General features: G+C 41.1%; 1 protein-coding gene across 7 annotated transcripts in view; it reads right to left on the bottom strand.

Moving 5' to 3' along the window:
• Positions 1–25,003, bottom strand: part of LOC102444510 (glutamate decarboxylase 1-like) — a 104,863-nt gene that overhangs the window by 74,979 nt on the left and 4,881 nt on the right. Inside the window, exon 3 of one of the 7 annotated variants that reach the window (XM_075921403.1) lies at positions 9,551–9,732. The exons of 5 other annotated variants lie outside the window; for them this stretch is intronic. The gene's annotated coding sequence lies outside the window, so the exon portion shown is untranslated. Of the gene's footprint in view, positions 1–9,550; positions 16,053–25,003 lie in introns of those variants that run through there. One more of the 7 variants, XM_075921406.1, reaches the window with a different exon arrangement.

Here is a 25,003-nt window from a genome sequence, read left to right on the forward strand (position 1 = left end):
CTGGCTGCCAGTGGCTTGCTGACTCACGTTTTGGGGGCCACTGGGTCAGGGGCAGTGACTGCAGGCTCTGGGCTGGCAGGCTTGGAGCTGGCACAGGCACAGTGGCCAGAGTCTGCCCATTTAAGGGCTCTGGGGAGGGGGGGATGGAGAGGAGTGTTCTTGGTTGAGGCTGGAGTGGCCACCAGGGCACCCTGGGAAGGCAGCAGGCCCCCTATTTTGAAATAAGTGTCTACACAGCACTTATTTCAAAATAGCTATTTCGAATTTGGCGTTATTCCTCATGGAATGAGGTTTACCAAATTCGAAATAAGCGCTCCGCTATTTTGAATTAATTTTGAAATACCGGTTTGGCTGTGTAGACGCTAGTAAAGTTATTTCGAAATAACTTTGCTGTGTAGACATACCCTTTGGCCAGGAATATATCTTGCTAGTGTATGTACAGTGCCTTAAACATTTGTATTTTCTAGGTGCTGCTGAAATATAAATAATAAGGAAGGGACATTTCATTATGCATACATGGGGGAGATGTTGGATTTCTGTAGGTCATTATTTTTAAGGGCCCTCTAATTTGGAAAGAGTCATTGTGAAGGCTGACTCAATATAGAGGGGTTGATATGTTGTGCATTTTTCTCCATTTTGGATTTGTATTTCCTTGATCTGGTATATTTTAACATATATGAAAAGCATCAGAAGTTTGAGAAAAAGGGTTTAAAGGCAAATATTTAAATGATACTGCCCTTTGTTGAGCAAAAGTGTGTTTTCAGTTGTGGGGTTAATCAGTTTCCCATTTGGAAGTGTGGAGTCCCAGTATTTTCTTAAGGTAGTTTATGTTCAAATTATACACAAGTCCTGTTTCCTTTGAGAGCAATGGTAACAAACGGCACAGATACAGTTTTGTAGAAACCTCATAGGGTCTCCACTGCCCTTTTAGAGACTAAAACCATTAGGCTACAGTCCTTCTCTACAACCATTTCTCACCCTTTTATGTCTTTTTTCAGAGCTTGCTGGTTTTCAGTCAGTATCCAAACCATTAAAAAACTTCCCTCTCCACCAAGGTTGTTCCTCACTGAAATGGATAATTGGGTCTTCTCCTGGCACATCCTGTTAAAGTCCAGTAAACCTTTGAAATGCAGAGTGTTTGTTCTCTAATCACTAGTGCTAGCTTGCCTTAATTTCACAATTATACCAACTAACAGCATGGCCCTGGCTTTTATTTAATACCGTACAAGATACTTTTTGAATAAATACTATAAAAGTGTGCTAGGTGTAGTGAGTTTGTCAAGCCTGTTAGGAAGCGCTTTTTAGAACAATGAATCCTTTACCAGGTGGCATTAAGGAATTCTAAGAGTTACAGTGCCCATTTTTCTTCTTTAGACCCTGCCATTTACACCTGGGAAACTTCTAGACTGAACATTTCCTTAGAGCTTTTAGTCTAGAAAAAGTAATGTCTGATAGCCCTCTCTTTGGGTGCATCTAAGCTACATGGCTCCATTGATGGAGCCATGTAGATTAGGCTGATCGGCAAAGGGAAACGAAGCCGCGATTTAAATAATCGCGGCTTCATTCAAATTTAAATGACTGCTGCGCTGAGCCAACAAACAGCTGATCAGCTGTATGTCGGCTCAGCGTGCTAGTCTGGATGCTCCCACGCCGACCTGAAAGCCCTTTATCGACCTCCCCGTTATGCCTCATAGGATGAGGTTTACTGGAGAGGTTGATAAAGGGCTTTCATGTCAGCAAGGGAGTGTCCAGACTGCTCCGATCTGCCGACAAACAGCTGATCGGCAGAGCTGGGCAGCCCTTTACATTTAAATGAAGCCGCGATTATTTCAATCGCGGCTTCATTTCCCTTGCCAAACAAACAAATCTACATGGCTCCGTTGATGGAGCCATGTAGTCTAGACGTACCCTTTGTGTTGCTGCTCTGTAATGGTAAGAAACTCAGAGGTCCAAATCTCCCACTAAAGAGAGAGCTTTAATTCCAGCATTGCTCATCCTGACTTTCTGGATGAAGTTACTGCATGGCATCTTAACTCTTTCTGTGGTGAGTTTCATCCTGGGTGTTTGACAAAAAAGGGATGTAGTCTAGATGTAGCCTAGGAGTATAGTTCGAACTTAGCTGCATTAGGTGAATTTTCCAAACAATGAGTCCAATCTGTCGACTTTAAGGGCTATTAAAGTCAATTTATGTACTACTGCTTTCACAAGGAGTGATGACAGTTTCAACCTTGCATGGTCGACTTTACAGTAGTGTAGATGCAGTACTGTGAAACTCAACGTTCTTGGCCTCAAGGAGGTGTCTGACATTACTCCACAGTGCTTATCTGGCATGAATTCTAATTCTATTTGTCTCCAGGAAAAGTCCCAGAACATTTACATTTGAATTTCATTTCCTGCATGGCTAGCATGGCAAGCACACTTGAGCAGCAAACCTGATCATGTGCTCCATGAGTTCCAAGGGTTGCAGATGAGCACCACCATGGAGCATGCTGGAGATCCAGGATCTTGTTGCTAGATGGGGAGAGGAATCTCTTTTTGCAGATATCTATGCTAATATTGTAAGGGGCGAGGCGGAGAAAGGATGTGCCAGGGATGCCCACATGAAATAAATGATCTCAGGCAGACATATAAAAAGACAAGAGTGTCAAATGAACAATCTGATGGACCATTGCCACAAACATGCTGCATCTATGAGCAGCTGCATGAATTATTGGGGGGTCCCAACCATGCTCCCTAGCCAGTTCATGGCTTCCTCCCAACGCACTACTCAGGCAGCCTTGAGCAGGTCTTATTCTGGTATTCTTCACTTCAAGTCAAGGGAAAGCAATTTACAAAGTTCCATGAAAATAGCCTTACACATACAAAAGTTTTGTAATCACTGTTGATCTTTCTATACCGTACTTGTCTCATGGCACCAGAAACATCATTCCATTGTGCTCAGAGGATTGAATGCTAGTAGAATTTGCAATTCACTCAATTCAAGTGCTTTGCAGAACAGTATATCCAGATTCTTCCTCATTCCAGCGGACCCTGGTTATGCTCTGGACATACTGCAGCATTAGGTGCACCAATGTTAGCATCATAAAAAATCCACAATGGGATTCCTGCTCATGCTGCTATGACATTGTCATGGTCATGGGGGATGGCCAGCAGCCTGGGGACTAAGGGTATGTCTACACTACCACCCTAGTTCGAACTAGGTTGGTAATGTAGGCAAGCGGAGTTACAAATGAAGTGCGGGATTTGAATTTCCCGGGCTTCATTTGCATAAAGCCGGGCGCTGCCATTTTTAAATGTCCGCTAGTGCGGACTCCGTGCCGCGCGGCTACACATGGCACGGACTAGGTAGTTCGGACTAGGCTTCCTAGTCCGAACTACCGTTACTCCTCGTGAAACGCCTAGTCCGAACTACCTAGTCCGTGCCGCGTGTAGGCGCGCGGCACGGAGTCCACACTAGCAGACATTTAAAAATGGCGGCGCCCGGCTTTATGCAAATGAAGCCCGGGAAATTCAAATCCCGGGCTTCATTTGCAACTCCGCTTGCCTACATTACCACCCTAGTTCAAACTAGGGTGGTAGTGTAGACATACCCTAGGGGATTAACGATACCTAGCCAGATAGCAATCAGCCAATAGAAATTCAAGTAGGAATTTCAAACTGGGACAAAGGAATTTTTGGTTTTTCTTTCCTTTGTCTCTGGGCAGTAGACTCTCCAGATACTGAGGGAGACAGACAACATGCCTCTATCCATGAAAAGACTCTTCACCATCTGTAAGTAGGGCAAAGTTTAGATAAATCCATTAGGTTTTATTGTTTTATGGTTTGGGAATGGGAATCTGATGTCTGTGCATTTAGAAATGGGGTTTCCTCTCCTTTGTAACTAGGTTTTTGGCCACTGGGAGCCCCCTATACATATATTAATTGGTAACTTTTCATTATGCTTGTAACAGGAGTATTGTGGTGATGATAAAAGTTTCTTTATAACCTGGTATTGGTTAATTTTTGTGTCCTGGTTTTACTTTAGGGCTGAGATTTCCCAAGTGATCTCTTCCCTAGTTTTCTTACCATTATTTGGATGGTGGCAGCATATTTTTATCCCCAAAATCTAGGTTTTTAAGATTTTGGGGGGAAGCTTTATACCAGAGCCTGGAAAGATAAGGTTTTGGGATACTTTTGCAGGCCCCCACTTATGCATTCATCATTCCAGAGTGGGGAATCAGCCTTGACAGGCATCCAAGTGAATAACCAACAAGAGAAAAAAAAGGGTGTGAATAGAGTGTTTGCCATTGCAGATGGAATGAGCAAATGAGTGCATTATGGGCTGCTGATAACATGCATCCAGAACAATTCACTGCACAGTTTTTGTCCCAGCATGAATTGTGAGCATAACTCTGAATGCAAATGGGTGAAGGTGCTGTGGGATAGCTACACACAATGCATCACTCGCAAAGTTGATGGGTAGCCACCATAATAGGAACTCACTACTTTGAACTATGTTGAATTATTGCACATAGTGGGGACACGCACCTTCGAGTTTACAAAATCAGGTGCTAAAAAAATCAACCTTAATATATTCAACCTTATCTTGTAGTATAGACATGGCCTTAGTGTATAGGATCAATGCCATTATACACTACTACCTTAGTATATATGATCAGTGCCACTAACAGCTCGTCTTGGATGGTGGCTATTGTTCTAGTCTGTTGTGGTGGTACAAGAAGTCCTAGTGAAAAAAAACTGAAGTGTTATATTTCAAGAATGGAAAAAATATTCACAGAGTGAAAATAACTAAGGTCACTGAAGAGGTTGCAAGAGAAGGAAAGGATGCTGGCTATCTCCAAGAAAATAAGTCTTTGTTCTGCAGTTTTGTGCTGATGCACTTTAATAACAAGGTTTTAATTTTTATGTTGAAGTTTCATAGTGAGCTGAATAATGACCAGCCACAGGAATTCAGATGGGAATAAGTAAAAATTGAACATATGCAGTATTTCTCCTAGTCATTGCTAGCTGACTTAATAATTCAGTGTTGAATGTAAGGGCAGTATTCCATTCTAATAACTGACACTTGTTGAAAGTGTCAGCAAACAACCAGTATGCCCTGCATCCAGTATGATGAATTATTATGCTAAGATGCCTGCTGGTTTAAATCATTTTTAAAATACCTGCTATATTTCAGTCAGGCGAAAAACAAACATTTAATTGCTTTATTTATTTCTAGAGTGGCAGTTCCACTTCCTCTTCTCTGCTGGAGTAAAGAGAGAACTAAAAGTGGCAACAAATAGCTCTGGCTTCTTAACAGTGGCTGGATGAAGAGATCTGTTTCACCTAAGGCTTGGAGACTTTAGAAACTAGGGTTTGACTGCACTCCGGGCATGGGGAATTTTACTTCCTCGCCCATCTGTATCCACTTCTTATCTCTTACCTTACAGTTAGATTGTAAACTCTTTGGGGTACGCATTGTATTTCTGTTCTGTCTTTGTATGCACTTAGCACAATGAGGTCATGGTCTCTGACTAGGGCTCCTATTCATGCCCAGAAAACAGTAAATAATAAAGGAGCGTTCACATGGAGGTTGACCCTATAATTGATTTATCTGCTACAACCAGGAAAACAGAAAGCTGGGTTTATAACAATTACTAGACAAGTTCAGAAGTATTTAATTTGATAAATACCAGCAATGTGTTCAGTGAAGTGTAAGATACAAAATAAAGATTGTCCTTGCATTTCAAAGTTTCCTACAGTGTGCAAATATATGGAAGCATTTGCTATCACATTTTGGGGAGAAATTAGGCGTTTAGAAGTGTTTATTGGGAATAAAGAAAGTGGTGGAAGAAAATGTCTCAGTTCTAGAGGACTGAATTGGTTGATCATTTGTTCACACTGGAACAGTTGGACCACTGAGGCAAGCACAGTAGAATAGAAAATTGAGGTTTGCCCATCAAGGCCACGAACACTTGGCATGATGACAAATATAGAGAAGGGCTGTGTGGAAGACCGTTTGGTAATATTTTGAAGGACAAGCAATGAAACACTTTTAAATACTACTTCCAGGCTTTGCCCATAACCATTTTAACTGAAATTCTGCTTATAGTAGGACTATGATTTCATGTCAAACAAATTAAGTCTGAGGTCAAATTGATACAGGCTCGCATTAAAAGCATGCAAGGGTGCTGTCTTTCAGTGTTTTCTTATTAACAAGAACTTAAGTTAAGATTACCAAACAGTTTCATTTCTAAATGACATTTTCACTTGGGCCTTTACCAAAACCAGTTCTCTTTCTGGGATTGGAATCACTTATACAGATATAACCTCAAAGTTACTACTCTACTCAGTTATTCCTGATTTATACTATAGCAAATCAAGAGATCAAAATGAAGCTATTAGTACAGGGGTGAGCAACAAGTACAGGCCAAATGCAGTTTGCCAGGATTAATCCATGCCAGATGCTTTATTTACCTCCATGTCTGCAGGTACAGCCACTTTAAGCTCTAGGCAATGGGAGCTATGGGAAGTGGTGACCCATTCCTGAAGCTTCCATTGGCTGTGAATGGCAAACCGTGGCCAATAGGAGTTGCGAGTTGCTATACCTGCAAAAACTCAAGTACATAGAGTGTCTGGCAGCCCAGACACTTTTAGTCTCTGCCTTGTTTTTTAGTCTCTGCTTTGTTGTGAAAATTCTGATTCTTTGGGTTTGTATACACTGCAGTTTTTTCAGAAAAACTGCTCTTGTTCTGAAAAAACGTCACTTATTTCCACACTGCAATCGCGTTCTTTCGAAAAAAAACCTGAAAGAACAGAGGGTTTTTTCCGACACTGGTAAACCTCTTTCCATGAGGAAGAAGCCTTTTTCCAAAAGAGCACCAGAGGACAGAACTGACTAGGTGGAAGAGAGTCTCCTAAACAGTGGCTACTTCTTATTTACAGAAAGGGCATGGAGAAGCATTGTGCTTTCCAGACACTGTGCAGATCTGCAGCACCTTAACTGCAGACTTGTGCTAGAGCAGTGTAATCCAACTCTCAAGGAATAGTCTATCTTCTGGTATGTATTACAGAGTCTGTTATTCCATTTCCTAATAGGTGTGGCATACGTATCTGAGTGAACAGTCTTTATATCACATTATCCTCATGAGTGCCTTCATCATTAGAAATAAGTGTGTCTTTCACAGCTGCAGAAAGAGATATAATTGTTTCTCCATTATCTGAAGGCAGCTCAGGGAACACACCTTGAAATAGCCTAGAGTACAAGTATATTCTGGCTGATCTCAGCATGTATGCCCCTTAGCACCTGCTCTAGGTCTCCAAGTCCCTTATTATCTGCATGGACAAACAACATAAATATTCTCAAGATTAAGCTCATCGGTAAAGCTAAGCATCATTGCAGCCAGAAAAGAAGAGATACTGAGGGGGAAAACAGGATAGAATCAAGGTAGCAGACAGAGGGAAGAGTTAAGTGGAAGGATGTTGAGAGAAAGGGGATAAGAGGTAACCAAAGAAAACAACCAATTCACAAAGAATGTGTCTACACAGCAAGCAGAGGCCTGCAGCTGAGAGTCTGCCATCCTGGGTCAACACACTCAGGCTTATGATAATGGGCTAAGAACAGCTGAGCAGATGTTGCAGCTAGCTCTGAAGCTCCGCCCTCCCCTCCAGCTAACCTGAGTTGCAATGCCTATTTTTAATGTACTAGCACAAACCTTGAGAGCCCAAGTCTGTTGACCCAAGCCCAGAGGTTCACTGCTGCAGGCTGAATAGATACATACAGAAAAGAGTAGCAAAAAAATCTGATGACATTGTAAATATCAAGGCTGATCAATAATGAAGTGATGGTCATTTTCCTCTTATAGGTTGTATGCAAACCTTCTCTCTCTCTCTCTCTCACACACACACCTGTTGCCTTCTTTAGGCAGGTCTTAGCCCTGTGGCTGAATCATTAAGTTAAGGATGGATGAACCATTTCCAGGTTAAAAGAGCCAATAACACTTGTCTTTGTGCCCTTGTTAATGTCTTTAACCCTATCTCTGGATTCAGCCTCTTCTGGGCTTGTTCAAGTCCATGCCTGCCTTGGTATTGAACAGAGCCTCTAAGGCAGTGTTTCTCAACCTTTTTTTTTTATAAAGTGCCCCTTTTTTAAAAAAAAAAAAAGTACCCCCACTACCTACAGTTTTCAGACATACAAACATTTTTTCGACCATTGCAACACATTTGTTTAAACAACTTAATCATAGCTGGGCAGATGATGAAATTTTTGGATGTAAAAGGTACAAAAATAATAAAGCGCTATAAAACTTAAAACAGAAATTCAGTTTTCTCCAAATTTCAGTTGTGGGGATGTACCCTTCAGACTTCTCTCGAGTACTCATGGGGGTACTCATACCACTGGTTGAGAAACACTGCCCTCGGGCATCTCTCCCTGGAGACTCTTTGTCATCGGTGGTTCTCTGGTATCCTATTTAAATTCTAGCTCCTTTTCTGGGATCTTTGTACTGACTTTTATCCCCTGCTTGAGGCATAGGCCACTGATACCTGGCCTGCCCACTACTCCAGTGTCCAATCCAGAGACCCTACAAATAGGAGCCATTTGCTACTTTTTTAATCGTCGCCATTACTGCATTCTCCGGGCTGCTTCCCACATAGCCTCTTCCCCTTCACCCTTATCTCAGAGTGGATTTATCAAGTCCTCTTGTTCCTCACTGAATGCCAGTGCCAACAGTATCCATCTTCTGATTACCCCTTGAGCTCCAGCAAGAAGCTCCCTTCCGTTCTCTTCTAGTCCCTGCCAGGAAATGAGTAGCTCAACCCCTGCATCTCCTTTTGACTGTGCTCTGATTGGCTGCCTCCCTGCAGCCTCTTTAGGCAGGCCTGGAGGGCCTAACTCCACAGGTCCTTTTCTGGGGCCACTTGTGGTAGAACTGTGAGGCCTCCAGCAGAGACTTCAAAGGGCCTGGGACATGCTATCACATATAGTACACCAAAGAACTAAGGTGCCAGCAGAACGCCAAGTGTGCCATTGACCTGGTGGCAAGCACACCAGGTGCTTCAGCAACTAGTCATAATGGGATCTAATAACCAAACATGTGACTTAGGGAAAAGGAATTTAACTAGGGCTGGCAGAAAAGGAAAGATTTCATATATCCTAGGTACAGAGGCTTAGATTGCTACAGTTCAAAGTGAGCAATAACCATTCTTATGTGGGGCCACCCAATTGAGAGACAGGTTTCTTTATGTCTGGTCCAGTCCAGTCTTTATTCAACAAATAGGAGTCTGAAGATTTCCAGGGCAGGGTCACTTAGTGTTGTTCACTGGTGCTCTGCTGCACTAGCTCCAGGCCAGCCATTGCTGCTGCCTTGGATGTCCCACATATACCTGCATCTAGGTGTACCCTCTGACTATCAGTGTGTTCCACACATCCATCCACAGTTCCTGGGGATAGGTCTCTGAAGCTCCTAGCTAACCATATGGCTTCTGCATCCAGATTCTCTTCTGCTCCTGGTTAGCTATGAATTTTCAAACACAGTCTAGCCACTTTCTGACTCAGAGCCTTTCACCTTACCTGGTCAGAAGGAAAAGGATGTGAAGTAGGAAAGGAGCGGCAGACCTCTCTTAGCAGATCCATCATAATATCACTGCTGTCCAGAGTTTCCTGGAAGTCATTTCAGGCAGAGGAAATTCTTTATACCCAAGAGATGACTCTGTCCCTGAGAACTCCTGCTCTTCTATGTTGAGCCAATTTATCTGTGAAAAAAACCCAACTCTGCTGGAACTGGAAGGGTATCCTTCATTCCAACCAAAGAATGAGGGTGCAAGTCCAAAGGTCATCTCTCCCACTGCACTGCTCCTTCAAGTGCGTTCTTAGCTGCAGCTGTATTGGAAGAAAGCATCTCTGTTCCCAGGAGCTAACTTCATCCTCGGGAGTTATTGCTCTTCTACTTTCCCTGTACCAAAGTGGCTGAAATATGACCATATTTCATTGCTACCTGCAACCAAGCTTACCATTTGGATCCTACTCTTCTAGATACCTAATGAGACCAGTAAAATTTGTAGTACTGAAGTGCTTTTAAAGTATCCTTAATTATTTCTTTTGTTATCTCCCCAAGAAAATAACAACAGAAGTAGCATCATATCCAAATAAAAAGAGAGACTGTTTTATAGCCTTTGTTCTTTTGCAGGCATCATCTCCAATCCTTTTTGTTTTCATCCTTCAGTAAAGAAGGCATTTAAATATTTTCTAAGTCTGGAATCCACATGCACAGTCAAAATGTAACATTCCTTCCTGAGGAAAAGAGTATAAGGAAAAAGCTTAATATTTTCTAAAATCCACTTGTCTCTTTTTGACTCTTGCCCTTGTGTACAGCGACTTTTTCAAGCCTTCTGTTTATGACTTACTGTCATTTAGTTGTGGAATAGAACCCTTATCTTGTAACTTAACATAGGTGATCAAACACATTGAATACTCACAGCTATGTCCAGTTTGCAACCCATATGCTGAAATGTGTTTCATAAAACACCTGTCAGATAGCCGAACAGTAAACACAACATCCCAGTTTGCTCTTGGACAATTTGTAAATTTGATTGATAAATTATTTGCTTCTTAGCCCCTAGAAATCTCATCAGTATCACACAGAGCTAAATTATACTTTATTCCACATTGAATTTTGTCTGATTCTTCTTTGTGAGATTGTGGTTGCTTTATTAAAGTTCAGATTGATTAAAGTTTCTGGAAGCAATTGTAGTTGTCTCTGGAGGGCAAAGGGCAACATTCTAACTCTGCTCATAGTGTCCAAGATTATTACATTTATTAATCAGACAACCTTTAGTAATACTTGGCTTTATGTTTTTTCTTTAAAAAGGCAATTATAGAAGGTCAAAATGCTTAGCCATAAGATTGTGCCTAAGGAAACCACAGTGATGGTGATGCAAGCCAGAAGTGCTGGAACTAGGAGTGCTGGGGATGCGGGAGACTTCCTAGCTTGAATAGCCAAATACACGATTTCCCCTTTAAGCACACCCACTACAAAGATGATTTCAGAACCCCGGAGGGAGCTTTCACAGCAAAATATGAATAATAGTTCTTCTTAGTTTCTTATTTTAATTAATTTACAGGGGATTAACACAAGCAATAAAAACTTCTTACAGATGAAATAATTTTCTTCTGAATTTTTGTCTTAGTCATTTCTTATAAAACCTAGAATTTCTGATGCATCTGATCTGATTGAATCCACTGAATACATGGAACTGTATACATGGAACAAGAAGCAAAAGAGTAGTTCTCTCATGTTCTCAAGTGTCTTCTATCTAGTTTATCAAAAGCAATCACAGAGCAGCAGCTGGACCACCCAGGCTGGGCAGCAGGTCTATTCCTCAAGCAAACATGAACTGTGCATTCTCAAGAGGAAAACACCACTGTGCACACATTCAGTTACTGCCAAATGTTGCCAAATTGTTCAGACCTGCTCTCAGTCCTAGCAAGATAAACCATGAGCATAAGTACATTTTCAGTAGAAAAACAAGCTAATGAGCAAAATCCTGCACTCCTTTTCCTTCTGATTTAATAGCAGAGAGCATCTGTGAATTATGGATTTCACATTATTTTAAAGGCCACTAACTGTTAACTGCCGGTAGTTCATGCACTACATTTATTCATCAGTATCTTGCACATGCTCTCAACATTTTTCTGTTATGGTTATAGGATTGTTTCCATTGCCAATCATTATTAATAGGAAGAAAGGGCACGTTATAAAGTGCTTATTATGGATGTGTCAGTTATTAATAATGTTCAGTGCCTTAAGTGATTGACAAAGATTCAAGCCTGTGCAAAAGACTGGTGTATGCACAGAAAAGATGCAGCTCGCATCTCCCATATTCATTGGCTACGAAGGCAGAATTGTCCTCTAGCACAGGCTGGGGAATGCCTCAGGAATATTCTAACTTGTGCCCTTGTTCCAGTGACCTCTGAACCATTCTAGGTGTGCACAGCTGCTGAGGAACAGATCTGCTGTGGTTATCCTATCTCCTGCCCATGGTATGACCCTTTCCTGCCCATCTCAATCCCAATCGCAAACACACATGGTGCTCTGGGCCATTGTGGAGCTAGCTTTTCCTCTGGAATAGAAGCCTTCTGGGAAAGGGATGTTATCCCTCTTCTATGGTTCTTTCTTCCCAGCATAGAACAAGAAAAAAATTGATAAAAAATACCATTAACTTCTCTCTTTCTCTCTCTCTCTCTTCTAATCTTCTCTTATTCAGCTGTTTTAAGTTCATTAGCACATTCATTTAATACGAGTTGCATTTTATTATTTGGACTATACATAAAGAAAACTCCCCATCTCCTTTATGTGAATGAAACAAGATATTCATTTTACTTCCTTCAGAAATTATTTAAAATCCTCTATTATTTTCAGGCCTCGGATAATGAAGACATGACTTTGCAAAATTTAAAAATATATATAAGTAATGAGAAATCAGAAAATCATATTTCCGTAGGAGGTAATTATTTTTCAAAGCACGAGGACCTAGCTTAGATCCAAATAAGAAAGTTGCAGGCTATTCTATGTTTTTATGATTGACCTCTCAGAGCATACTTTTAAATAAAATATTTCTTGATTATTTAGTAGAACATAGATGATTCAGTTTTACTAGGCCTAACATTTACTTTTGGGCTTATTGTTGTATTAAACTTCCATAGTATTATAAAATGTTAAATCCCCATAAAACATAAGAGGGTGATCAGGAAGGATGTGGGACCTTTACTGGATGAATGAAATAATCTAGTAACAGAGGACGTGGGAAAAGCTGAAGTACTCAATGCTATTTTTGCCTCTGTCTTCACAGACAAGGTCAGCTCCCAGACTACTGCACTAGGCAACACAGGATGGGAAGGAGGTGGGCAGCCCTCAGTGGAGAAAGAACAGGGTAAGAACTATTTAGAAAATTTGGACATACACAAATCCATGGGGCCTCATTTAATATATCTGAGGGTACTAAGGGAGTTGGCAAATGTCACCGCAGAGCGCTTGGCCATTATCTTTGAAAATTCGTGGAGATCGGGAGAGGTCCCAGATGATTGGAAAAAGGCAAATGTAGTGCCCATCTTTAAAAAAGAGAAGAACAACCCACAGAACTACAAACTGGTCACCCTCACCACAGTCCCTGGAAAAATCATGGAGGGTATTGAAAGTCATAAGGAATAGTCAGCATGAATTCATCAAGGGTAAGTCATGTCTGACCAATCTGATTAGCTTCTATGATCAGATAAGTGGCTCTGTGGACATGGGGAAGTCAGTGGATGTGATATACCTTGATTTTAGAAAAGCTTTGGATATAGTCTCCCACAATATTCTTGCCAGCAAGTTAAAGAAGTATGGATTGGATAAATGGACTGTAAGGTGGATAGAAAGCTGGCTAGATTGTCGGGCCCAATGGGTAATGATCAACGGCTCAATGTCAGGTTAGCAGTCGGTTTCAAGCGGAGTGCCTCAAGAATCGGTTCTAGAGCCAGTTTTTTTTTCAACATCTTTCTTAATGACTTGGATGAGGGAACAGATCACACTAAGTTAGGCAGAGAGGTAGTTATGTTAGAGGGTGGGGATAAGGTCTAGACCTAGGCTATGTCTAGACTGCAAGCCGCTTTCGAAAGGCAATCTGGATGCTCTCTTTTGAAAAACCCCTGTTTGCATTCAAGAACGCCTTTTTTTGAAAGAGCACTTTCGAAAAAAGGCGTTCTTCCTCGTAAAATGAGGTTTACCACCGTTGAAAGAAAAGCTGCGTTCTTTCGATTTAATTTTGAAAGAACGCGGTTGCAGTCTAGACGCAGGTGAAGTTTTTTCGGAAAAAACCTCTGAATCTGGACACAGCCCTAGACAAATTGGAAGACTGGGCCAAAAGAAATCTGATGAGGTTCAACAAGGACAAGTGCAGAATCTTTCACTTGGGACGGAAGAATCCCAAGTATTGTTACAGGCTGAGGACCGACTGAATAAATTGCAGTTCAGCAGAAAAGGACCTGGGGATTATAGTGGATGAGAAGCTGGATCAATATGCCTTTGGAGCCAAGAAAGCTATTGTCATATTAGGGTGCATTAGGAGGACCATTTCCAGTAGATCTAGAGAAGTGTTGGCCACATCTGGAGTATTGCATCCATTTCTGCTTCCCCCCTCTACAGAAAAGATGGACGCATTGGAGAGGGTCCAGAGGAGGCAACCAAAATGATTAGGGGTCTGGAGTACATGACATACGAGGAAAGGCTGAGGGATTTGGGCTTATTTAGTCTGCAGAAGAGAAGAGTGGGGGTGGGGGAGGGGATTTGATAGCAGCCTTCAACTTTCTGAAGGGAGGTTCCAAAGAGGATGGAAAGAGCCTGTTCTCAGTAGTGATGGATGGCAGAACAAGGAGCAATGGTCTCAAGTTGCAGTAGGGGAGGTCTAGGTTGGATATTAGGAAAAACTATTTCACCAGGAGGGTAGTGAAGCACTGGAATGGGTTACCTAGGGAGGTGGTGGAGACTCCATCCCTAGAGGTTTTTAAGTCCCAGCTTGATAAAGCCCTGGCTGGGATGATTTAGTTGGGGTTGGTCCTGCTTTGGGCAGGGGGCTAGACTCTATGACTTCCTCAGGTCTCTTCCAGCCCTTGGATTTTATAATTCTATGATTTTTATAGAAAGGAATCTTTACATTTGTTAATAGAACTCTCAAGTATTTTTTATCTACTATATATATTCAAGGGAATTCCAAATTTGATATGCTGTTTCCTCTTATCATAATTTTAAAGCAAGGGAAGGGTTCGTGTATGCTAGGAAAATGGGATATGCTTAAAATTGGATTCCTTCTCATGGAACATAAAGAAAAGAACCACAATCACCAGGCTGGTGAAAGGGGCTTGCTGGAGGTGTGCCCCCCCGACCTGGGACTGCCCCAGCCCTGATCCTCCCACCACCCAGGTGCCCTTCGGGAGGGTGTGAAGCTCTCCCCCACAATTTGCTGGCTGTTCCCCTTCATTAGGAAACATGGGGAAGTTGCACAGTTTGCTGCATTTCTTACTCTAGTGAGAGAGTACAGGGAGCAGATGAACTGGGCACTCCTTCTCCTGGGTTGTGTCTGCTGGAGCTGCAGCAGCCATGGAGAAGTGCTTCTCACCTGGCCCCAAGTTTTCGTGGTGAGAGAGGGCTGGGGTTGTCCCCTCTCCTCGGGGCAGCCTGCATACTGAACCCCTAATCCCCAACCCCACCTCAGAGCAGTGATTTAAATTAAGTATGCACACTTTCATTTTGTTTTCCAAAAAAACCCTAACATTCATTGAGTTAAGAACCTGAGTATTGCCAAGCAAATCCTTTAGTAGTAATATGTAAACAAAATGTCTGATTCTGCTAGTACTATTGGAGATGACTTTATCTCTGTGTTCAGCATTGATGAGGCCAATTCGGGAATTCTGTCAGCTCTGGTGACTACGCTTTATTGTAAACTATGTTGAAAAATTGGAGACTATACACAGAACAGCCACAAAAATAATTTGAAGGCTAGAAGAAGTGCCTACAAATGAAATACTTAAGTAGTTCAATGTGTTCTTGTTCAGCCACAATTTGTATCTGTCAAAAGTGCCCTAGCAAGTACCTACTTAGCTCAAGCAATTGTGAGCTCTATTTTGCAGTCCTTATGCACAAAAAATAGTACTCCAACAAGAAATACCACTGAAGCCAGAGGTACTGGATGGTAAGTGCTCTTCAGGATGAGTAAAGTTTAAAAAAAAATCTAGTCTACTAGGGTCTGTTTTCCCTTGAAATATAGCCTCATGTTTTTTAAACAGTTTACATGATAGAATATACATGTAGCTATAGACATGCAGCTGACATCCCATGAACAAAGCCAGATTATCATTGGCAGTGAAGAGTTGAGCAGCAACATAGTATTTGGCTTCAAACAGACTGCAAGCAATTTTGTTGTCCCATTTCTTGTATGGATGCAAGATCAGGACCTGCTACAGACCTGACATCAAGCTTCTAGATAAGTTTCATTTATGATATCTGTGGGTATGTCTACACTACCCCCCTAGTTCGAACAAAGGGGGGGTAATGTAGTCATACAGAGTTGCAAATGAAGCCCGGGATTTGAATTTCCCAGGCTTCATTTGCATAAAGCCGGCCGGGCTTCATTTGCAACTCCGTATGACTACATTACCCGCCCTAGTTTTAACTAGGGGGTTAGTGCAGACATACCCTGTGTGCCATCCTCCACATCACATGGTAGGATAAAGTTATCTATAAGGAGGCTCTGGAATGCAGCCACTCCACAGGACTGAAGCCATGTTCATTGCATCTTTATTACCTGGAGCAGGTCATGTGTTGAGGCTTGAGGACACAGGAATGCATACAGTATGCCTGTATGGCAAAATGAAAGTGAATAACCGTGTACAAGCTGGGTAGAAGAAATGCATCCACAATGCATTGGATCATAGCTAGCAGCAGTGCAACATTGACATTGATGGCTGAAAGTTGTCAATAACAGATAGATCATGCTGACAAGTAGTAGTCAATAATGGTGTTACTAAGTTCAAGATTGATTGCCATATGGATCTCAAGGCACAGAGACTGGGTAATAAACACTGGCAGATTCATTGGGCACAGACTATAATCCATTCTTCAATACTCTGTTACACATGTGCTCAAGGCAGAAAGGACTTCCATTTGCATATCAGCTGCTTTAGCCACAACCTTGACTCAGTGTCAGCTACTTAGGACAAAAAGTAGGAGATGTATATGGGTCTCATCCACTAAAAATGAAACACTTATCATGGTTTCATTATTGCACACAACCACACAAGAAGAAGAATAGAAAAATGTATTTTCTGGATATCAGGTTTTAATCAATCCATTGACTAAGAAAAGATAACGGCTTTTTACAAGCGTGTATTATAAAAGATAAAGAATAGGGCACATTATGGATAGGTGCAAAGTGGCATAGCTACATTAAAGCTTTGATTTAGATTTATACTAATTCAGGATCAGCTCCAAAGTTTATGAACAGGGCTTATAATGTCTCTTGGGAAAACTGAATGGCATTAAGTTAGTCCTACATTAAATTTGCCAGCGAGACAGGAAAGGTTAAGATGCTATAGTCAAATAAAAATCCAGCGGTCAGTATCAGATTTGAATCATAAATACAGACTTTTACCCAACTGTCTGAATCACTTTAAATACTTCTTTATACAGCACATAAGCTTTTATACAAAGGCTTCTATATTACAAAGGAGTTTAACTAAAGAGACAACACCACACATTGGGGAAAAAACAAATTCTTGTCCATTTAAACATGTTTATCTTTTCTAATAAGGACGGGACTACATATATCAAACATATAATTGGCATAGAAAATGTAATGTGGAGCGGAATAAACATTTTAGTAGATATTTGGGGTAATTGCAATTTTTTTATTATCGTGAGCAGGGCATGAACTGAGAGAGTAGCAGAGTTTGCAGGAGACAGGCTGGAAGATTAACAAGGATGTAGGCCGTTTTTGCAATTGTTATGGAAAGAAGGGATGTATGGATTTTGTAGGTGTCACAAAGGGAGAAGCAAAAAGATCAGGGAAGAAATAAACTAGAGATTCTGGGCTTGGCTGTCTGAGAGAAAAGTGGAGTTGTCAGAGATGAAGACACTGGAAAGAGAGGAGGAAGAGGTGGAAGGAAAAAGCAAAAACACTGAAGGTACATCTACACTGCAACACTATTTTGAAATAACTAGCGCTATTCCAAAATAACTTAGTCCACATCTACGCAGTAGGCAGTTATTTTGAAATAGTGTCAAAGTACTCTCAAGCTGGAGGACTTCTTACTCCAACTCCTGTAAACCTCATTGAATGAGGAGTAAGAATACTCTTCCTAAAACTTCCCTATTTCAAAATAAGTGCTGTGTAGACACTTCCTATTTCACAATAAGCTATTTTGAAATAAAATACGCAATTGACGTAGCTCAATTTGCATAGCTTATTTAGAGTTAAGCTCTGCAGTGTAGGCGCACCCTCAGAGACAACCGAGAGTAGCCAATAACCATGTGATCAGGGCATGCAATTAGGACAAATCAGATCCAGGTTCTGAGCCAGAACTCCATGATAAAGTGTCTTTCTTGCCGTATCTGAGGAACTATTTAATTATTTACTCAAAGTGGAACAATTTCAACAGGAGAGAGGAGTGCGTTCCTATACTCCAGTGGTATGAGCACTCCCCTTGATTATGGGAAACCTGGGCTCCACCACAGCATTGTTTCACTATATTCACAAACAATAATATACCAATGTAGTAAGGAGTGGTCTGAGGTATTTTATCAGCCTCATTGATTATATTGGTAATGAAGCATGAATTAATTAAAAAGCCCCATAATTGTGCCCTTAAGTGGGATTTTTGAGAAGAGCTCATTGTTGACCTAACTCCGTAGGAGCTAAAGTCAATGGGAATTTTACTATGAACGTCACTGGGAACATAGTTAGGTCAATGCTGTATGCTTTTCAGAAAACCATCTTTCCTTGCTTAGCATTTGGGACCAAATTCTCTAATGTATAAATTGGTGCAGATCTATTTAATTCAGTGGAGCATAATCCATTTAAAGAACCACAACATTAGGTCCAGAAATACTTGATGCAGAGATCAATATAATTATTGTAACTATACATATTGCGGGAGAAATTGTGGATTAGGTCATTCTATGGCCATAAGAGGCAACAGAAATGAACAGAGCCTTTTTTGTTCATTTTCTTCTTTCTATTGACCTTTGTGTTCTATTGCTTTGTCTACATGAACTGTATTTTAACTTAGCAGAAAAGTAAAAAGAGTTAAAGAAAATTTAATCCAGATACTCACTGGGATACATGCAAACTACAGTGTTTCCAAACATACTTTAGAACTGCATTGTGGTATTGAATTTATGTTTTAATCAAACAGATGCAAACTGTAAGACAGGATTGACACATTCCATATGAACTTTGCAGGTAGATTAATTCATAAATTGTCATAAACTTTGTATAATTCAGTCATTTCTAGGTGTGAGAAAAATCAGCAGCATTTAATCACATTACTCCTATGGAAACTAATGGCCAACTCACTTGAGTAAACGCAACTCATTGTAATAGCTGCACTAAATTGAAATCCGAGACGTTCAGTTTCAGAAATAGTGAGTTACATAAAATTTCACCCTGCTACAAGATGTTTGGGCACTATGTAACTTTCAAGGGACAAGAGTTTCTGTGGGAGAAAAATCCTTGTAACAACTATCAGAAATTCTGTTCAAAGAGGGGAAGAAAAGTGTGTTCCTCCCAGCAGTCAGTCAGACGCTGAGTTATATTTATAAATGTATATTTCAACATACACAAATCCAACGTAAGGGACTACTTTTTTCCAATTTTCTTTCTACTTAAGGGACTACACTTATACTATAATTCGATCATAATCCTGCCTCACTGAAATCAGGAGGAGTTTTAACTCTTGACTTCAGTTGAAGTAGAATGGAGCCCTTAATCAGCATGATTGCTCTTTACTATTGATAAATGTTCAAAGTCCAGATGTCAGCAGTAGGGAATCATTAACACCATTTTTTAGTAAGCAAATTAGCATCACTCTTTGATATAGTGGACATTTTTGGAATGCAGTTGCCTTGACCTCAATTATATTTATGGATTCAAACAGCTTTAGGAGCAGTTTTTTCTCCAAATTATGCTAGCTTATATGAGTAATGATGTAACCAGAAATTAGATATGAAACCGCGCTTTACTGAAGTCCAAAATAGCCTCTGAGAATATTACACCTTTGCAAAACAACTAGACCTTCAAAATTGGAATTTGCATTTAACATGTAAAATTAAGAGCTTCAACCCATTCCTCACTGCCATATAACCTTTCTCCCTTAGTGTCACCCCCTTCCAAATTTACCCCTACCCATCCTTATCTCTAACACAGAATTGTGTAGCGATTAAAGCAAACAACTATAAATTCTATTTCTTGCTCCAGTGATCTATTCCTTCAACATTAACAGTTGCTAAATAAAATGGCTAAAAATACCAACAATATTTGCTACAAAAATAGTATTTTTAACTTGCAAGATCTACATACACTTACATAAGACAATATTTCCCAGTAATCACATTTTAGACAGCCATGCTGATCAGTCACACCAGCTGGATTCACAAAATACTCTTCTGCTCCAACAGGTCACTATGAAAATTTCTCCAACAATAGCAGATTGATGGACCTCCATGACTTTAATAGTCTTTGGATCAGGGCCTGTAATCCTTTAGATTTATTAGTTATTTAATAAGTTTATAAGTTACAAGAAACATTGAACAGCATAATTCCACTAAAGGAAAAAACAAGGGGTCAGAGGTAAGCAAAAAGTGCCTTAGTAATTAAATGAGGTGACAGTCTAGCATGAAATAGTTAATTGCTCATCTCTAGACAGTCAAACCATACATTTTTTGTTTTGTAAGGAAGGATAAAGAATGTATATAGAAAGATGGTGTAATATTTGTATAGATATTGCTAATCTCCATTGCAACACATTTTTGTTTGGGAATGTTGCATGGTTTTAATCAAACCTATAACACTTTTAGTTTCCATGGCTCTCCCTGTTTTGGTTTAGGTCTCATCTTGATTCCCAGAAGTCTTGGTCCTTTTTCTATACACATTACTCAATATTCAGCATAATTACTCTAAAGTTTGGTCTACACTAAAAACTTAAGTTGACCCAGCAACATTGTCAAGATATGAAAAGTCCATATCCCTGAGTGACAAAGTTAAGCCAGTCTAACTTCCAGGACTAGGTCAAAGGAAAAATTCTTCTGTCAGCCTACCTACCCCTTCTTGAGGAGATGGATTAGCTAAAGTGAACAGACAGGTTCTCCCATTCCCAATGCTGTTGTGGAATTTCTAGCTAAGGCAGCCTAAGAAAAAGCAAATGTTAGGTCTCCACCAGAGAAGTCAAACCCTCTCTTATCTGTAACATGCACTAATTCTACCCCACAAAAGGCAGCCACTTTACCATAACTGAAAAAGTGAAGGCTGGGACCTTCAAAAGCACTACCCTAAAAAAGGCATTAAAATCATAACATTTTTGAACACTCTGGTCTTCAGCCCTAGTCTGACACTTTTATCCAGCATATAGTCTCTCTAAAAGCCACAGCTCCATCCAAAGGATGACTCCCCAGCAGAGGCACTGCCAAAGATAGCCATACAAGCTGCTTGCCAAGAACCTCCTTACAAGCTCTGGTGTAGAAGGCATGCCAGAAGTGACATCACTGCAATCCATAGGGGTGCTCTATTAGGCTGCCCTAAATTAGACAGGCCCCCTTGCTGTCTAGGATGGGGGAAGGGAACTCATCATCAAGTGCCATTTAGAAACTGAAACCGCAGTTTAAACACAGGGCTTTTTTGGATAATGAGGCACCTTTTCGAAAGATCCTGGAGTCTTAGCTGTGGTTTCAGTTTCGAAATGGTGCTTGTTCGAAACAGCACCATGATGTGATTATGCAAATGAAGTGTGGGATATTTAAATCCCTGCTTCATTTGCACTTTATATCCCTCTGCCGACAGAGGGGTGTAGTTTAGACATAGCCAATGTGTAAACAACACTTTATGAAGGCTATTTTCATTTCCTACTATCTCCACAGTTGAATACAGGTGAACTCTTGGGACTATTTCAGCCAATAGAAGTTTTCTCGCGTCTAGTAAAGACCCACTAAATAGAACTCAGAGGGTGCCCCCATCAGCGGCCTGTACTCCCGCTCCTGCAAGGAGTAGGGACATTGGGCTCCTGCTGTGGGGATAATGGGAAAACTCAAATCAAGGTACATTGACTCCAGTCACGTAATTAACCCAGCTGGAGTTGCATATCTTAATTCGAACTTCCCCTTTAGTGTACACTTGGCCTCAACAACTTTAATGTGGTCAGGATTTTACAACATAGGTTCACATACACACACACACATTACTGAGTGAGCTGCACCTCAGACCCCTTCTGGTCACTGTTATAGGGCATACCACCCACCACAAGTCTGGGACAAGCCCGACACTTTTAGTGGAGCACCCACAGGGACATCACTCGAAGAAGAATCCACTTCACTGCTCTGCCCTCCAGCTGGTACCTCAGTTTTCCCTCCATTCTGGGGTGGCAAAATCCCTTCTCCCTTGCAGTTCAAGGAATGCTGCCCTTTCACTGCTTCAGTGCCATTCCATCAGGAGCTGGTAGGTTTACTGCATGTTTCAGTTCAGGGACCCTCAGTTTAGAAGTCCCAGACTTTCTTCTCCAAGCCCTCACTGCTTCTTGCCTGAACTCCTTACCATGCCAGACTGCCTTTCTCTCAGGGTATTCTGGCTCCAAAATCCTCCTCTCAGAATGAGTGCTGTCTACTTTCTTTCAGTCTTCCTCAGTAGCACTCGTCTGCTGCCACCTACCTAGCTTTATACGAGCCCCACCAGTTCCTGCTCAGCTGAACCTGCTTCTAATTAGTTCTTGCTCCCTGGCTCTTCCTACAGGTTCAGCGTATAGAGTTGATTAGCCTGCCTGGCCACCTTAGCCACAGTATGGTCCTATCAAATACAACCTCTTGTGACAGGACTGGTTTCTTGTATTTCAGGCTGGGTGGAACCACACAATCCAAGCACTCCTGGACTGAATCTGAGCTTCAGCCACCTCTTTATCAATCAAATTACTCTGAAAAGTCCAACTGTGTTTGGCATCTATAAGGGAGCTGTGACAGCCTCTATTTTAAGTGACTCACAAACAGTATCTTCAAGACAAAGTAGCATTGTCTTGCTAAAAGTGAACATGGCATTGAAGAAAATTGGTTATAACAACAAAAAAGAAGCCTCTATGCATATTTCCTTATCTAAGTAACATCCCTATCTATCGCTCTGATTGGTCCAATTTATTCCAATTTCTGGACTGGGAGAGCCAGTCCATTTATTGCAGTCCCTGTGTCTCTCTGTCAGTGTCTGTCTCAGTCAGCTTACGTGTTGGCCTTAGTCTTCTGACAATCCACTCATGTCTGCTCATTCTTGAAACTAGCATCTAAGTTTTAGGCTCTTTCCATCCTAATTTTGGCTCTGGGAAGAATGTACTATGTTGAACAGGGATATCTCCAATCAATTCCTTTCCTGTTGCTTCCCCAAGGAGATTTCTCTTTCACATTGTTTCTTTTCCATTTGGTTCCTCTCTATCAGACTCCTTTGATAACTCTTGCAAGCCAGCCGGTTAATAGCAAATAGATTATATGATAGTTACAAAAAATACAAAGCAACTCCCTCGTTCTCCAGGAAAATAGGAACATTACACATTATTTTTCTTACTTGAAGAATATATTCCCACCGCTCTCAATATGTTAGTTTTGCATAAAGCCATGAAAAAAAAGCTTAAGTTGAGAAATATATTAGTTTTCTAGCTACATTTTGCAATGCACTTGTATCAGATTGTGATGGTCTCCCCATGCTTTATGAAATTGGTTTATAAATATAAATATGCATAAGTTGAAGATGCTTTGGATAAAATACCTCATATAACCTATCAGTTTTAATGTTACAGTCTGCTGGATCTGTATGTCTTATTGTAGGACATGTATCATACTTGTAGGTAAAGTTAGAAATACAAAGGATGAGATTGTTTATAGTTTCAAATGTGCTAATGAGAACCATCAGTGGTGCTTGGGAAGCCTTAACAGCTGGGTGATCGACTTAGCAACTTATAAACAGTGATTGTCCTGTAAGTCCATGAATGATTAGACTGGTAAGACATGTGACCATAACAACTGGTACTGGAATTCCATTTTGACCAGGCAATTTTCCATAGATGGGGGAATGGAGAACAAAGGACTTTTGCCCAGGGAAAAGTCTATTTAAGCAATGGGAAGTTATCAATCCTTGGCTGTGTCTACACTGGCACCCCTTTCCGGAAAAGGGATGCTAATGTAGACTTTGGAATAGGCAAATCCGCAGGGGATTTAAATATCCCCCGTGGCATTTGCATTAACATGGCTGCCGCTTTTTTCTGGCTTGGAGATAAGCTGGAGAAAAACGCCAGTCTAGACGTGATTCTCCGGAAAATAAAGCCTTTTCCGGAGGATCTCTTATTCCTACTTGAAAGATTGGAATAAGAGATCCTCCGGAAAAGGCTTTATTTTCCGGAGAATCACGTCTAGACTGGCGCTTTTCTCTGGCTTATCTCCAAGCCAGAAAAAAGCGGCAGCCATATTAATGCAAGTGCCGCGGGGGATATTTAAATCCCCCGCGGATTTGCCTATTCCAAAGTGCTACATTAGCATCCATTTTCCGGAAAGGGGTGCCAATGTAGACACAGCCCTTATGTTTTCAGCTGGCCTGGGGAACCTCCGTGCACACTGTGATACAAAGAGAACAAAGACAACTGGAGACTCACGTCAGAGTAAAAGATCATTTAAAGAACAGTTTTTAGGGTAAGAAACTGCTTGCAGTAAGTTTTAGTCTATTAGAACTAGCTATGCATTTTCCATTTCTTTTAATTGTGATCTTTCTGTTTTCACTTGCAACCACTTAAATCCTACGTTGGTACTTAATAATAACCCTTTTGTTTACTATTCAGCTCAGTGTAAATAACTGTGTTGCCGGGCGGGGGAGGGGGGCAATCAGTGTGCACATCCTTCTTTTATTGTTAAAGGGAGCTTTCCTGAATGACCTTTCATCATGTAAAACTCTTACCCAGATAAAGATGGTTTTAACTGGGGTTTTGATCCCTTTTGGGGGTTGGTTTCCTGGGTGCTGTGCCTTAGAACTGCATTTTCCCAGAGCTGAAGTGGTTCAGTACCTGTGCCTCAACTCTGTTCCTTGTCTGTGGGAGACCAGAGGATGTGGCCCAGCAAGACAGGATGGTGGGAGCCTCAGGGAGCAAGAAGGCAGTTATCAGTGCATGATCAGCACTCTGAGGAACAATCCCAAAGGGTCTTCTGTGACTGCATCCAGTCACAGGGATGTAGATTGTTATATAATTATCCCAACATTGCTCATT

This window comes from Pelodiscus sinensis, chromosome 2 (assembly GCF_049634645.1).
Source record: "Pelodiscus sinensis isolate JC-2024 chromosome 2, ASM4963464v1, whole genome shotgun sequence".
Classification (NCBI taxonomy): domain Eukaryota; kingdom Metazoa; phylum Chordata; order Testudines; family Trionychidae; genus Pelodiscus; species Pelodiscus sinensis.